This window comes from Gossypium arboreum, chromosome 6, assembly GCF_025698485.1.
Source record: "Gossypium arboreum isolate Shixiya-1 chromosome 6, ASM2569848v2, whole genome shotgun sequence".
Classification (NCBI taxonomy): Eukaryota; Viridiplantae; Streptophyta; class Magnoliopsida; order Malvales; family Malvaceae; genus Gossypium; species Gossypium arboreum.
The window spans coordinates 49,781,343-49,790,966 of NC_069075.1; positions in this window are offsets into that span (position 1 = coordinate 49,781,343).

Here is a 9,624-nt window from a genome sequence, read left to right on the forward strand (position 1 = left end):
CCAAAATTTGTAGGAATGGTGTTAAATAGTGAATAAATTATGTGATCAAACCTTGACGAGTCTATTTTCATATAAAAGTAACGAAACGATCATATTAATAGTATACTGAGAGATATTAAAGTTCTCGTGAGACAGGGCCAGAACGGTTTCTGGGTCCCCTGTTGCGACTTTGAAAATTTACCATAAATTATCCAGAATGAATTAGAAGTCATGCCTTATATTTCCAGATTCCTTTTTCAGTCTAGTTTCATTAGAAACAAACGGAATCAGTATTGAAACCCTGTACAGAGAGATATTCAAGTTGTAACGTGCGAAGGTCAGTGTAGTCGACCCCTGTAACATGGGTGACTTTAACTAATAAACTGTACCAATTGGCCCGACCAAAAATTCTAGAAAAAAATCCAGGGATGGATATATGAGTCTAAATTCAGGAAAAATTTACAGAATCAGTTTCCAAGTTCTGTAACTCGAGATATGATTTTTAAGGCAACAGTGACGCAGTTTTCTAGCTTGCCTGGGAATGTCAAGTTGGTCGGTGCTATAAGTGGTTTTGGCTTGTTAACCCCTCGTGTCCGACACCGGCAACGGTCTCGGGTTCGGGGTGTTACAGAATTATCTTCACTTTTTCTTCAGTTTCTTTTATTAAATCAACTCCATAAATCTGATTTTCCTTGAGTTCAGTCCAATACAAAGGCGTTCGACACTTGCGACCATACAATGCTTCATAAGGTGCCATTTTCAAGCTCGTCTGATAGCTATTGTTGTAAGCAAATTCTACCAACGGCAAATATCTTTCCCAACTTCCTTGAAATTCCAATACACAACATCTGAGCATGTCTTCAAGAATCTGAATTACTCTCTCTGATTGTCCATCAGTTTGTGGATGAAAAGCAGTACTGAAATTTAACTTCGTACCTAACGCGTCTTGCAACTTTTGCCAAAACCGCGAGGTAAACCTTGGATCTCTATCTGAAATAATCGATAATGGTATTCCGTGTAATCTAACAATTTCTTTAATATACAGTTCAGCCAACTTGTTAAGAGAATAATTCGTACGTACCGGGATAAAATGAGCCGACTTAGTTAATCTGTCAACTATTACCCAGATGGCATCTTTCTTTCCCGGAGTCAATGGCAATCCTGAAACAAAATCCATAGTAATCCGATCCCATTTCCATTCAGGAACCATAATAGGCTGGAGTAATCCTGAAGGTACTTGGTGTTCAGCTTTCACCTGTTGACAAATTAAGCATTTGGACACAAACTCTGATATATCTCTTTTCATTCCATTCCACCAATACATTTTCTTCAAGTCATTATACATTTTCGTACTACCCGGATGAATCGAGAAATAACCACTATGTGCTTCCTGTAGGATCTTTTGAATCAATTCCTCATTCTTCGGTACACAAATCCGATCTTTAAACATTAAGCACCCATCAGAACCAATTCTGAAATCTGATCCCGTATCAGCTTCACACTGTTTTCTTTTGGCTAGCAAATCTTGATCATTTTTCTGAGTTTCAGAAATCTCTTGTAAAAACATTGGTTTTGCTCTTAACTCTGCTAGAATCGAACCATCATCTGACACTTTCAACTGAGTGTTCATAACTCTCAAAGCAAACAACAACTTTCTGCTCAAAGCATCAGCAACCACAATGATAATCAATAACAAGCTCGTAATCTTTCAACAACTCCAACCATCTTCGTTGTCTCAAATTCAAGTCTTTTTGTGACATCAAGTACTTAAGACTTTTGTGGTCGGTATATACCCGACATTTTTCACCATACAAATAATGTCACCAAATTTTCAAAGCAAACACCACCGCAGCCAATTCCAAATCGTGAGTAGGATAATTCCTCTCATGAGGTTTTAACTGCCTCGAAGCATATGCCACCACTTTTCCTTCTTGCATGAGCACACACCCCAAACCATTTAGAGAAGCATCACTATACACCACAAATTCTTTACCTGATTCGGGCTGTACTAACACTGGTGCCTCTGTTAATAACTTTTTCAATTCTTCAAAACTCATTGACATTCTTCCGTCCATTCAAATTTAACATCCTTTCGAGTAATCTAGTTATAGGAGCAGCAATTATAGAAAATCCATTTACAAACCGCCGATAATACCCAGCTAGCCCCAAGAAACTTCTAACTTCAGCCACGTTTTTCGGTGGTTTCAATCAACAATGGCTGAAATTTTACTAGGATCAACCCGTATACCATCACCAAACAATATGACCCAAAATCCAACTTCCCGAGCCAAAATTCACTTTTACTAAACTTAGCATATAGTCGCTTATCTCTCAAAGTTTGCAAAACTATCCTCAAATGCTCAAGATGCTCTGTCTCATCTTTTGAATAAATTAAAATATCATCTATAAACACCACAACAAATTTGTCCAAGTATGGCTGAAATATGCAATTCATTAAATCCATAAACACAAGAAGAGCATTTGTCAATCCGAATGGCATAACTAAAAATTCATAATGACCATACCTTGTTCTAAAAGCGCTTTAGGTACATCGACTCCTTTACCCTTGCTTGGTAATACCGGATCTCAAGTCAATCTTTGAAAACCATGTCGCTCCTTTTAGCTGATCAAACAAATCATCAATTCTCGACAACGAATACTTGTTTTGATTGTCACCTTGTTTAACCGCCGATAATCAACACATAATCTCATAGAACCATCCTTCTTTTTCACAAATAACATAGGAGCACCCCAAGGTGAAAAACTCGGTCTCACAAAGCCTTTATCAGTCAACTCTTGCAACTGCGACTTTAATTCTTTCAACTCTGTTGGTGCCATTCTATATGGAGCAATCGAGATCGGAGCTGTTCCCCAGATCAAATCAATACCAAATTCTACTTCCTCCGACCGAGGCAAACCCGCAATTCTTCCGAAATACATCCGCAAATTCACACACAACCCAAGACTTGATTCAACTTTCTTTTCAACTTCTTTTGTATTAATTACATACGCCAAATAAGCTTCATAACCCTTTCTCAGATATCTTTGAGCCGACATTGAAGAAATCACACTAGGCAATGCCTCTGATTTATCTGATTCAACCCGCAGAGTTTCACCATTTCCACACTTTAATTCTATAACCTTTTCTTTGCAATTTACTATAGCATCATGAAATGTCAACCAATCCATACCCAAAATAACATCAAATTCATCAAACGGCAACAACATCAAGTCGGCCGGAAAGTAATGATCCCGAATCATTAAAGGACATTTCTTACATACTTTATCAACAAATACACATTTGCCTAACGGATTCGACACTCTAATCATAAATTCAGATTCCCAATAGGTATATTCATACTAGACACCAATTTCATGCACACATATGGATGAGTAGAACCGGGAATAATCAAAGCAATAACATTAACATTATAGAGAGAAATGTACCAGTAATCACATCGTGAGGAAGCATCTTCACGCCGCTTTAATAGCATAAGTTCTAGCCGGAGCCCTTCCTTCAGTCTAACTGGTGCATCCTCGCTACATTCTTATCGCTTGTTTCACTTCCAGCTTTTCTCGGATACCTTCCCCTCGAGTCTGCACCACTAGCTTTTACATTCTGAAATTTTTCTTTCTCAGCTCTCTCTGGGCAGTCTCTAATAAAATGATCTGGAGAACCACATCGAAAACATTCATTTGCTCTGCACGGACCAAAATGATTTCTACCACACCGCTGGCACTTGGGTTTAACAAATCTCGTATTTTCCACACTAGCCGCAGAAGTAGTTTGAGATTTAAGACCCACATTTCGCTTCTTAAAATTTCCATATGATTGCCCAGCTGAAACTTGGGAACAAGGATTCATATTTCTTGACTTTCCGGTTTGCTGTGAGGGTGCATTACTCATTGGTCTTTTCTTCCAATTTCGTGTTTCAGATTCTACCCTTTTCTTTTCCTTCAGTAATTCTTCAGCATTGCAAGCTCGATCGACAAGTACCACCATTTCTTTTAGTTCAAGGATCCCAAAAATACCTTAATGTCTTCGTTAAGCCCGTCTTCAAATCGTCGGCACATCTTGGCTTCGCAGAACATATTCCCCGCATACTTACTTAATCGAACAAACTCTCTTTCATATTCGAGATCTGTCATATTACCTTGCTTCGCTCAAGAAACTCTTTACATTTCGATCAATAAATCTTTCACTAATATATTTCTTCCAAACTCTTCTTGAAAAATTCCCAGTGTTACCCTCTCTTTCAAGACTAACCAAATCAAAGTCTTCCACCAATTATAGGCTGAATCTCTCAACAAAGATGTAGCATATTTCAAACATTCTTCAGGTGTACAAGATAATTCATCAAATACCCGGATAGAATTTTCAAGCCAGAACTCTGCTTTCTTTGCATCATCATCAATATTTGCTCTAAATTCTTCAGCCCCTTGTTTACGAATTCTATCAACGGGGGTTCTGTGAAATTTTATCATATCCACTCCTTGAGGCATTGGAGGCATAGGTAGAGATATTGGGGGAGGTGGGGGAGGTCGTACATTTGGGTTCGTGCGAACGAACTCAGTGTACCATGCACTCATCATTTGGAGAAAGGCTTCCCGATCCCTTTCTCCTCCTCCCTGACCAACAGTAGGGGGTAGGTTTTCAGTCGGCGCTGCTCCTTCAGCCGGAGCTGGCGCATTACTCTCTACTTCATCTCGCCACAATGGATCGGGATCCATTTACTATATAAAAAATTCATTTAAAAGGTCAAGTCGTCACACTATCACAATTCATACATATGGCATGTATAGCAAAATCCGTACATACAACACGTAGTCCGAGAACCGACTAAACCTGTAACACCCCGTACCCGAGACCGTTTCCGGAGTCGAACACGAGGTGTTAACGGACTTAATTCATTAATTAAACAGCTCATACAATTCATTTTAAAATTTCTAGACAAGCTGGCTAACTGCATCACAGTCGCTTTAAAATCATATCTCGAGTTACGAAACTCGAAATCCAATTCCGTAAATTTTTCCTGAAACTAGACTCATATATATATCTACTAATTTTTTCTAGAATTTTGGTTGGGCCAATTAGTACAGTTTATTAGTTAAAGTCTCCCCTGTTTCAGGGTTCAACTACTCTGACCTCTGTGTATTACGAATCAGATATCTCCCTGTACAGAGCTTCAATGACTATACCGTGCATCTCTAATAAAACTAGACTCAATAAGGAATCTGTACATATAAAGCATGACTTCTAATTATCTTTGTAAAATTTATGGTGAATTTCCAAATTCAGAACAGGGGATCCAGAAATCGCTCTGGCCCTGTTTCACAAAAATTTAAACATCTCATAAAATATAGCTCATATACCTGTTTTGCTTATTCCATATGAAAATAGACTCATCAAGCTTCGATTCCATAACTTATTCATTATTTAATTACATTTCTACTATTTTTAGTGATTTTTCAAACTCACGTAACTGCTGTTGTCTGAATCTATTTTATGGTAAATTTTACCTATTTCATGGTTTCCATGGATTAGCTAGCAATTTGACATACATAATACCAAATATGATCATGATTAGCCATTCCAATGGCTAATCATTACCAAGCATTTCTATTTCCATACCACTCAATAACCATATCATAAGACCATACATATAAAATGATTATAATGCTATACATGCCATACTCAAAATATACAAGCCATTATGCCAAGATGGTATACGGATAGTGTGAGTGTGCCTCCGACCGTTTCCGATTTCCGAGCTGGCTTGTCAACACTACAAGGAATGAAAAGGAGGAGTAAGCATAAATGCTTAGTAAGCTCACATGCAAATAGCAAGTAACATAACCATATAAGCAAACATAAAACATCATTTGCATAATCATCACCAAGACATTCATATCACCTTTTCATTTATCATCTTACCATATTGTTGTTATATCGAGTTTTCAACCCGAGGGTTAAGTACATACCTGTTCAAAGTATCCATTCCACAACACTTACCAATACGTCCCTTTCATCTTGAGTATTCCTCCATTTGAGTAGAACTTTACCCGTTGAACACATCGAATATAATTCGGATACATGGAAAGTTTGCACATAAGTGCCACATATGTAGCCAAGCTACCATGTAACCCGCCCATAAGTGAACTCGGACTCAACTCAACGAGCTCGGGCGTTCAGATCCATAAGTGAACTCGGACTCAACTCAACGAGTTCGGATGCCTAGTTACATCTCACGAACTCGGACTCAACTCAACGAGTTCGGACGCCGCATCCATAAGTGAACTCGGACTCAACTCAACGAGTTCGGATGCCCAAATATCCCAGTGACATGTCACTTGTATCCTAATCCATTCCTGAGGTTCAACGGGACCTTTTTCCCAATCATGTGTCTCAACCATCTTCTACGGAATGCCGATACCGATACTCTCAGTATTTCACATTTTCCAAGTATATCACATAATTTGACATATTATCAAACAATTATCACAAGTATAATATTTCATAATAATTATCATATCATTTAAAAAACATTAAAACATTTAAAATAATAACTATGTTACCAACATTTACATATGAACTTACCTCGTATGCTGAAAATGGCTATTTTACCATTTCATCCACAACTTGGTATTTTCCCCATTTTAGCCCAATTTCAGTTTTCCTTGCTCTATCATTTAAAATATAGTCTAATTAGGACTCACATTATTCAAATTGACCCAAAATCATATTTTGGAAAATTACAATTTTGCCCCTAAACTTTTGCATATTTACACTTTTTCCCCAAAGCTCGTAAATTAAAATTCAGCCTATTTTCTTATGTTTTATGACATGCTGATCATTTTTCCTTCTATGGCAACATCAAATTCTCACTCTAACATGTACTTATGACTATTAGGTATTTTTACCGATTAAGCCCTTTTGCTCGCTTTCACTTAAAACCGAGTAGCACAAGTTGTCTAACATAATTTAAAACCTCATATTCTATCATAAAACACTAAAATACACAAATTTCACCTATGGGTATTTTTCCAAATATAAACCCTAGGTTAAATTATTGCTAGCATAAGCTAAATCGAGCTACCGGACTCTAAAACGTAAAATCATTAAAACGAGGCTAGAACGGACTTACAATCGAGCTTGGAAGCTTGAAAACCCTAGCCATGGTTTCTCCTTGCTATATTCGGCCATGGGGTTGAAGATGAGCAAAATTGGCTTTTAATTTTGTATTTTAATTCATTTTACCCCTAAATGACCAAAATGCCCTTACTACTAAACTTTCCAAAATTCCATCCATGTCCAATTTTGTCCATAGACTTAGAAATTGGTAAAATTACTCTTTAAGTACCTCTAATTAATAATCTAATTCAATTTTATGCAAAATACTTCTAGAACACAAGTTTTGCAATTTATTCAATTTAGTCCCAAATTTCAAATTAAGCACTTTATGCATAAAATTTCTTCACGAAATTTTCACACAATCATGCAATCATATCATAGACCTTAAAATAATCATAAAATAATTATTTATATCTCGGATTTTGTGGTCACGAAACCACTATTCCGACTAGGCCCAAAATCGATATTACAACTCTCCCCCTTCAGGATTTTCGTCCCGAAAATCTTACCGTAAAAGTGGTCTTCACTTTTAATCTCATATTTGGTGTCAAGAACTTGAATTTAGACTGTACCTCCAATACATCTCTTCAATTTCTCATATGATCTAAAAGCTTACGTCTTAACTCTCAACTGTTCTTAAATTTTCAACCCTTCTCAATTTCCCATGATATCATGACATAAAACCCGGATCTCAACTTGATTTAATGGAGACCGGAATTCCAAGAAATCCGACAATCAAAGAGACCTGAAATTCCATGAATCTGATGAGTAGGAATTCATTCAATACAGATGTGATTTATAGATCTCGCCAAACATTTAACAATAGGATACATCCCATTTTCCTTTTCCGCCATAGAAATAATTCTGATATGGCCTCAAGAATAATCCTTCTCATTTCCATCCCAATATCAACATTGACAAGGATAATTTTGATAGATCCCAATGCTCGGCTTTAACCCCTTTAACAACTCCGATTTTATGTAACATCGGATGCTCTAAACTATCACATTACCTCACTGTCTTGAAACACATCACAATTCATACAACAATACATTACTGAAAGTCAAGAAGTCTTTGCTCAATGTAGACTAGTCTAGTTCAGATGCTTTGGTTACCAATATTCTCATCTATCCGAACTCTGTCAACATGTAATAAACTTTTCAGCTTTCACAAGATGGAAACCTTATCATTCAGAGTGATTTAAACTAATATTCAACTCTTTCTAATAAATATAGACTTCTCGTTCAAACTATTTACTCTTTGATCTGTACAAAATGAAATTCTATTATCAAACTTGGGAAAATAATCCCGACATAATTGTCACATGAAATCTTTCAAATAAATAATTTACCATACCGACTAAAACTCGCGCTTTTATCACCTATGCCTTTACTCGATGTCAAATCCTTACACGTAAATTAGAAAAATCCCAATACTAAAATCACCACATTACCAATATCAAATTAGAAGTATAGTCATATTTGACATGATTATCACGAGTGAAGAACGACTTCAAACATGAGTCATAATTGACAAATTATGGAAAGAAAACCGAATAAAGAAATCCAAGATAGAGAAACCCAGAATAAAGAAATCCAGAATAAAGAGATCCAGGATAAAGAAACCCAAGATACGATACTATGCCAGAGAATCGAAAACCAAACTCATAGAGAAAATACGGAATACCCCGATAATTCTTCAAAGAAAGAAAGTCCATAAGAAAACATCATTTAATCCCACTGAAATCAAATATAACAAGATCAATATATCTTCCCATACATATATATCAGATGAAGCATCAAGTAGAAGAAGCAGAATCATAATATCATACTAATTCTCTCATCAATTCTTATCGATTTAAATGAAATAGAATACCCGATGAAATAGAGCAATATAAATTATAAACCAATCAGACTACCAATGCTTTCATCCAACACCAAATTAGAAGACATTCCCATATAACAAGAATTTCTTCGAAGATCAATAGCCATAGAAATATTTCGAGAACGGGTGAACACATAGAACATCTCAAAAGAGATCGCTAAATCATCCGGTCATAACTGTCACACTCGGATAATTCACATTTGAAATATCATTTCCCCAACTAGTTCTGCCACACAAATTTCATATTAAATCATTCACTAAAGAATGTCATTCGAATAAATTTCGATTTACACTTTTCTCGACCTTGCACTTGAGTAATTCGATTTACCAAAGAGAATTCCTTCTCTAATCGGGACAATGCATAATTCCAATAATCTTTATATCAATCGATACTTTACGCTCGACTTTACTTATCAGCTCATTTTCAATCTCGGATCATACTTATAATTATTCTATCACTTTGAACTCTTTGGGTTTTCAACAGAAACTTATTCAATACAAATCTCATGAAATTCCATTATAAGTACCACTTTGGTAAGGGGAGGGTTGTAGGACCTCGACTCGACTTTCTTATACATACACATATGACACAACTTCCATCATCATAGTAACATCATCAAAATCATGTC